Here is a 7,335-nt window from a genome sequence, read left to right as displayed (position 1 = left end):
AGCTGTGGCTTGTGAACCCCCGGGCCGGGCGGTGTCTGATTCACCCTCTTCCGGTTATTAAATATTAAAAAGAAAACTCTGCTGGGAGGTGTGAACCACACTGGGGACCTTTGTCCTGTCCCTGGGGGGCCCCGGGTCAGGCCAGAGCGGCCTGTCCGGGGTGGACCTGGGAGGGGGCGCAAGGGCTGCCGCCTGGACAGACAGGGGGCAGCGAGGAGGCAGTGCGCACAAGGGTGGGGGCACGGGGGAACAGCACAGAGCGAGGGTGAGGGGTACAGGGTACTGGAGGATCAGTATGGGTGAGGGGGGGCAGAGTACTGAAGAAACAATAGAGTACAAGGAAGTGTGTACTGAACTGGAGGAACTGTAGAGGACGGGGAAGGGGTACTGGAAGGACAGTACAGAGTGAGAGCAGGGTGCACAGAGAACTGGAGGGACAGTACAAGACGGGAGGTGGTCCTGGAGGAAAAGGGCAGGAAGGGGAGGAGTACTGGGAAAATGGTACAGGACGGGAGGGGAACTGGAGGAACAGTACGGGGTGGGCAGGAGTACTGGTGGAAAAGTACAAAGTGAGGATGGGGTACTGGGGGGAAAACCCCAGGGTACGGATGGGGTGCACTGGCTGCTGGAGGAGCAGTACAGGACTGTCCCTGGCGCCCAGGTGAGGTGGGATGCCAAATGACTTCCCTGTGGGAGGCCAGTAGTGTTCTTCTCCCTGACCTCTACCATGCTGGACTCTGCACACGCTCGGGACCCTGCAGTGTTCACTGTCTGCCACTGCAAGCTCTCCGGCCTTGTGGTCTTCTGCCGAGGGGAGAGGAGGGAACATGGGGGTGAGTGAAGGTGAAGAGTGAGGGGGGAAGGAGCAGATACTTTAAAGTAGGAAAAGGTAGAGCGGCAGAAGAGGCAAGCGCAGACAAAGATAAGTAAGAGATCCAGACGGTTCTGGAAAGATGTAGAGAGGCGTGGAGAGGGAAGATTAGAAATAGAAGGAGAAAAATATATATATTTATATATATATATATATATATATATATATATATATATATATATATATTTATATATATATATATATATATATATATATATATATATATATATTTACTTCAAAAATGCTGCTCGAACGATCCTCGGCCAAACAACGCTGATGTCATCGGTAGTAGCAGCCGCTACTGTTCTTCATTATCCACAGATTCCAGATCCCACTGATTAGAAGGACACAGAGATGACACACCAGGAGGTCTTCGCACAAATCCTTTATTGTGCACTCGTAGAACAAAGACGACGCGTTTCGGCGTAAGCCTTTTTCAAGTAGCCACCATTTTGAAATTCCCACATATATAAGTCCTTCTTCCATGTCCCAACCCATAGAAACAAAGAAAACACTTCAATGTTTTGTCGACACATACTGTTACACAATAATTCTGTATGCATATATACATTTCTACAATTTAATTACATTGTATTTGTGATAGTTTGAAAGTTTTTCGGGCGGGACATCGAGGGTAACATTGTGGTTATTATCTAGCAATATTCCCCAGCTGTGCGATCATTGGCTACAAAATCGCATTGTCTATCGGGAAACGGAGTATTTTAGATATCTTTGGCTATCAGTGATGCCATGCGACTCCGAACTACAAAATCATATTGCCTGTCGGGAAATGAGGTTCAGCTAATATGCTTGGAATGGGGTTCAAGACCATTGTCAGAGTGACAGTATCCCCTTCAAATTTCAACATTTTTTTATATCCTACACCTCAGATCGAGAGTGGGTAGATAGCTCGGGCGCTCCCTTTGTTATCCTAAGTTTCCCTAAGAGGATATGATGAGTGTTTAGGGTGTAACATGGCAATCTGTAATGCCGTACGATCCCGGACTACAATATCGTATTGCCTATCGGGAAATGAGATTCAGCTAATGTGCTGGGAACGGGGTTCGAGACCAATGTCAGACTGATAGTCTCCCCTGAATCTACATTAATTATCTTTCGCCTCAGATCGAAGGTAAAATGGGACCGGTCGGCATGGGAGCTCCCTATGTTGTCCTAAGTTACCCTAAACTGGGAATGTCCATCTTAACAGCTGGGATATTGGCTAGGAAGGGTGGCGAGTCTAATGTTCGAGTGCTATTAATAGGGGATGAGTGAAAGGTGAGATATTTAATAGTGAGTTTTGTGAAATTCATAAACCAATCAATAATAACAAAATTATAATCCAACATGATCAGCAACCAACATACTTTTCTCCTTTGTGAATATTGTGGGGCTCTCCCTTGTGGCTATCTAGGTTACGGGGCAGGTAGCATCAGTCCGACGCTCCACCATTGTGGTTGTTCTACCCCCTCTTCTCCCTTAGCGATAGTACATCAGCGAAGAGCTTCACTAATAAAATTTGTGACGGTGATTACTATTAACAAACAACGCTCATCATTCTGCGGGTTAGCCTCTGCCCTGTACCGTATTCACTTTAGAAGCCTATATGGGATGATAATTCCTCTCCATAATAAAGTCCCTTTGGGGTCTTACTTTCCATATCTATAATACTTTTGGACTCTCTGACTCTAAGTTGCGCCTCACGGTCTCCACCCCTGATGTTTTTGGGTATCTTGTCTATGTCATAAAACCTCAGGCTCCCATTGTTGCTTTTATGGCTCTCTTCATAATGGCGGGCCATCGGGTAATTGTGGTCTTTATTTGTGATGGCACGTAGGTGCTGCAAAATCCTAACTTTGAGTGGATGCTTTGTGCTGCCTACGTACTGGAGGCCACAAGGGCACTCAAGTACGTAGACAGCAAATTCTGTATTGCAGTTTATTTGGTGTTTAATTGTTTTTGTCTAGCCTGCCCCTATCTTATAGTCTTTTTGTGATTTTCCATTGCGGTCACATTTGCAATTACCGCAAACGGAAAATCCATTAGGGATAGGGGGCCACTTCATTTTGACTGGCTCGTTCGGGTAGCTGTGTACCAATCTGTCTCTGAGGGATCGTGCCCTACGGTATGTTACTTGCGGTCTAGTACCCACTAGTCCTCCAATAATGGGGTCAGATACCAGTAGGCTCCAATTAGCCTTCATCACTTTTTCCAGGGCCCATGCCCCCTGCTGAAGTTTGTAATCATGCGGGGTGCATCAGGTTGACTCTTATTTAGAGTTCCCTTTCTCCTTTTGTCACTAGTGGATGTTCTAAACAGGACTTCCTCATGTTTAAGACCTTGGACTTTATTGTGGGCAGTCCTTAAAGTTTCATCATCATATCCCCTTTGGGTGAAACGTTCCATCATGGCCTTTTGTTCAGTCTCAAAGTCAATGTCGGTGCTGCAAATATATATATTTTTTTAAAGACCTTGATTGTACCATTAAAAATTACACAGCTTCTGGCCTACAACCCCTGGGGCCGGCCGCAACATTCTCTCATGTATGCAATATTATCTGGGTTACACAGCTCATGTGCCGACAACCCCCGGGGGTACGGCAGCGTTATACATCAATGTGTGTATATGGTTCGCGTTCAGAATGCGGATTTGTGTAGGTCCGGAGAAAAATATTTTGAAAAAAAAAATAGGAGTGATGGTATGATAGGATACAATAGGGGACAGAATTAGCTACAAACGGGAGAGAGGTGAGCGTGGGAGGGATCACTAGGTTTGAGATGTGAAGACAGATAGTGTGTGTTGAGAGGAACACAATCGGGATTGTATTTGAAAAGAAATGTGAAGAATGCTTGTTTGTCTGTGCGCACTCTTGTATATATAAGGATTACGCCAGATGCAAGCAAGTAGGAACATTAGAATTATTATTTTAAGAAGCTGTAAATATTACAAAACAAGGAAATATGAACATTTGGCTTTCATTTTGTGAAGTGAGTTAACACATTTTGTTTAGATTGATACATTTCTCATGTTTTGCTCTGTCCGGCAACCAATGTAAGTGCCAGAGTCTCTCTCGCCCTTGAGCACATTGATTATTAGCCTGAAAGTGCTAAAAGTACTGTTGATGGCTTGGCACATTCAAGGTTTTAGCTATTAATATGCACATATGGAAAGTTCGAGACCACTATCCAGGAAATTAAATAGAAGTGTTTTTGTATCATGTCTCGCTCTGCCTCTAACCCCGCCCACTAGCCACGCCCCTAGCTCAATTTAATGAGTGCCTGCACTTATTTTTTCCCCATTTAAAGCATTGTGTTTAGGGATTGGTTTTTTTTTTATGACTGGGGTACAAGTTCCAACAAGCATTTACAATGCAATGGTTTCGCCTTTTGAAAAGTTTGAGCTATTGGCATTGTAAATGACAACATTTTTATTTATGTGTTAGTTTTGAAAACAGATAAATAATTGTCATTGTCATTTACAGTGCCAATAGCTTAATCTCTCGCAAATGCACACACAAACACACAGACCCCCCCCCACACAGAGAGCCCCACATGAAATCAAATGCTGTAGAATGCACTTGGTGGTGAATAAATGCATATGCTGTCACCGACACACGGCTGTATATCTGTCCCTGTCTCCTTGGTGGGGTCTCTCTGATCCGGTATTGTGAACACAGCCGCTCCTGGCAGGTTTGAGCTATCAGCCTGGCGTCCCTAGATGGCATCGGGGAGGAGGTTGAGACAGGGGACGGGGGTGGGACACAGGGCTACCAGGTCGAACGGTGCATACAGCATCCTCAGGAAGGGGCCTGGAGCGCAGTGGGGACAGGCGCCTGCAGCAGCTGCAGCGCACAGAACGTTGGAAACACTGATTTGTGCTGTGGCACTCTAGAACAGAAGCGTGTTAATGCATCCTCAATCAGGCGGGGTGTGTGCTGGCTATATTTAGAGGGACGAGTGACAACTAATTACAGACCAAGCGACTCCCAGCCGGCAAACATGCCTGGTGTGACAGGCAAAATGTGGACACAGCTATCTTCTCGCTTGTACACTCACGTTAGTAGGTCAAATAATAAAAAAAAAAAATTAGGTAGCTGTAATGGGGTAAAGATTTATTGGGAGAATATTGCGATGGGAGGGGGAGCCATAACACTGAGAATATCAACAAGTCAAAATGCGACAGATTCAAGTTTTATTAATAAGCCCCGGTCATGACTAGTAGGATATCTCAAAATGTTGCAAACTCATTGAGCGTTTCTTGCCTCTTATGCTGACAAAAAACTTTTAGCAGAAAAAGACACTGATCCAATCAAGTAGACCAGGGGAAAACACGGTCACGGAGCCCATAATCTAAAGATGTAAACCAGATAAATTATTATTTTGGGTTAAAAGGGCTCCCAATAATCAGGAAAATCGCAGTTGTCTCCGAATGACATGAATAAACAGCCCCTCAGTATAGAACTTCCTATTTGAAACCGGTGTGCAGCAGTCCTTCACCCATGCCGATTGCAGATCAAGTTAAGTCTATTACAATGCGGCGCTAGACAGTGAAGAGTGTCTGAGACCTTTAGTTACAGACCGTGTGGCGCTTGCGTTACAAAGACTGTGAGGAGCTTGAGCAGGTGGTAAATGTCTAAGTAAAACCCTTCGGTAAAGAGAATAACACGCAGAGCAGCACAGGCTAATTCAATCAATATCCGCACAGTTTTCACCCATTCCAAGAGGTGTAAACTCATAATAGGAGTGTGCAAAGGCGCTTTAACAGTAATCGCGGCTGGCCGGGGTCCCTGCCCATGCACTCCTGACTCATGATCTGAGCCTTCAGTTTATACTATGGTGGAGAAGGCACGCCTCAAACTCTCGCAGTCTAACCTCCTTCAAAACCCGAAAGCTCCAATGCGTAGAGCTTCAGTAACGTGCCATACACATACTGTTGCTTGTATTCGCACCCTTCTATGCCACCCTAAACAGTTACCCCACTAGCTGGTAACAGCGCTATATAAAGAAATAACTTGGCAGCAGTCCCCTTATCAGCCGCTCCGTTGGCCCCCACCAATGTCGGCGCCACCTGCGCCCCAGAAGCAACTCTGTACGGTGCTGACGCATCACCGGCCCAACAAACTAAACACTACACCACAACAGAGCCGAAGCCATCTCCACAACACACACGACAGCAGGGGAATGTCGGGGTGCAGGCAGCCGCCCGCTGTCCCGAGCCCTGCACTTCACTTCAGCATCTCAGTCACACATTCGCCCCCTCCTGATCCCGCAGTGAGATCACGGCCTGGGCCTCCCATCACTGCTGTTGCCGGGGTAACTGAGAACACAACATTGGCATGACTGCTGCACTGCGAGTCCGCGCGGAGTGGGAGGGCGGGGGCCACAGTTATAGACGAGGCACATTTCTGAATGAGAGAAGTACTATTATGAAGCCGTGCATAATGGAAGGCAAAGCGCAGTTGTCTCCGAATGACATGAATAAACAGCCCCTCAGTATAGAACTTCCTATTTGAAACCGGTGTGCAGCAGTCCTTCACGCATGCGGATTGCAGATCAAGTTAAGTCTATTACAATGCGCATATGCCAGAAGGCTAAGAATACCACATATGTGCAGAAAAAAAGTAAAAAACAAAACCTTCAGAAACAACAATCCCTGGCCTTCAAACATATATTACAGATTGTGTACTGAAAGCAGTCACCCCTGCGGATAGACTCAATAACATAAGGCAATACAGGAAGCATGCCAGAATGGATTCAGCATAGCAGAAATATAGATGCCGCCGAAATTAACAATCGTGCCCTATAGCCCCTATTAACTAAATAAATCTTCACTTACAGCAAGTCCGTGGCAAACAGTCACCATACCAACGAGGTAGAAATCACCTGACCAGTTGGCGCCGAAGAACTATAAGGACATACGTGAGCTGAGTAAGACGTGCGCTGATAGGTTAGTGCTATTGTCAATGGTAAACAAACACGGAATGTTGGAGTCCGCCGCGTCGTGAAGTCATGAAGCCATTGTAGAACAGTGAAAACTGAAAATAACGGTGCATAGACGTTCGCTGCATAGTGATGATAATGTCACCCTGAAATGGTAATAGTGAAAACAAATAGAAATGAACCAGTGACGGTGCCGAAGAACGTGAGCTTAGTAAGACATGCGCTGATAGGGTAGCGCTATTGCCAATGGTAAACAAACACGGAACGTTGGAGTCCGCCGCGCAGTGAAGTAATGAAGCCATTGTGCAATAGAGTTAGTGATGCGCACGCGTGCGCGAAAAAGTGCGTCTCACACTGATATTTCGTAGTTGATTGTTTTTCTTTTCCGATGGGTGCAGTGCGGCTTCTTTAAGACAAGCACCTACGAGGACACGGGGGGGCGGGGGGGGGGGGAGAGGACACGGACGGCGGGAGGGGGCGGGAGAGGACACAGGGGGCGTGAGGGGGGCGGGAGAGAACACGAAC

This window comes from Lissotriton vulgaris, chromosome 8 (assembly GCF_964263255.1).
Source record: "Lissotriton vulgaris chromosome 8, aLisVul1.2, whole genome shotgun sequence".
In the NCBI taxonomy this organism is placed as follows: Eukaryota; Metazoa; Chordata; class Amphibia; order Caudata; family Salamandridae; genus Lissotriton; species Lissotriton vulgaris.
The sequence above is the reverse complement of the archived record's forward strand: the minus strand, read 5'-3'. Positions refer to the sequence as shown.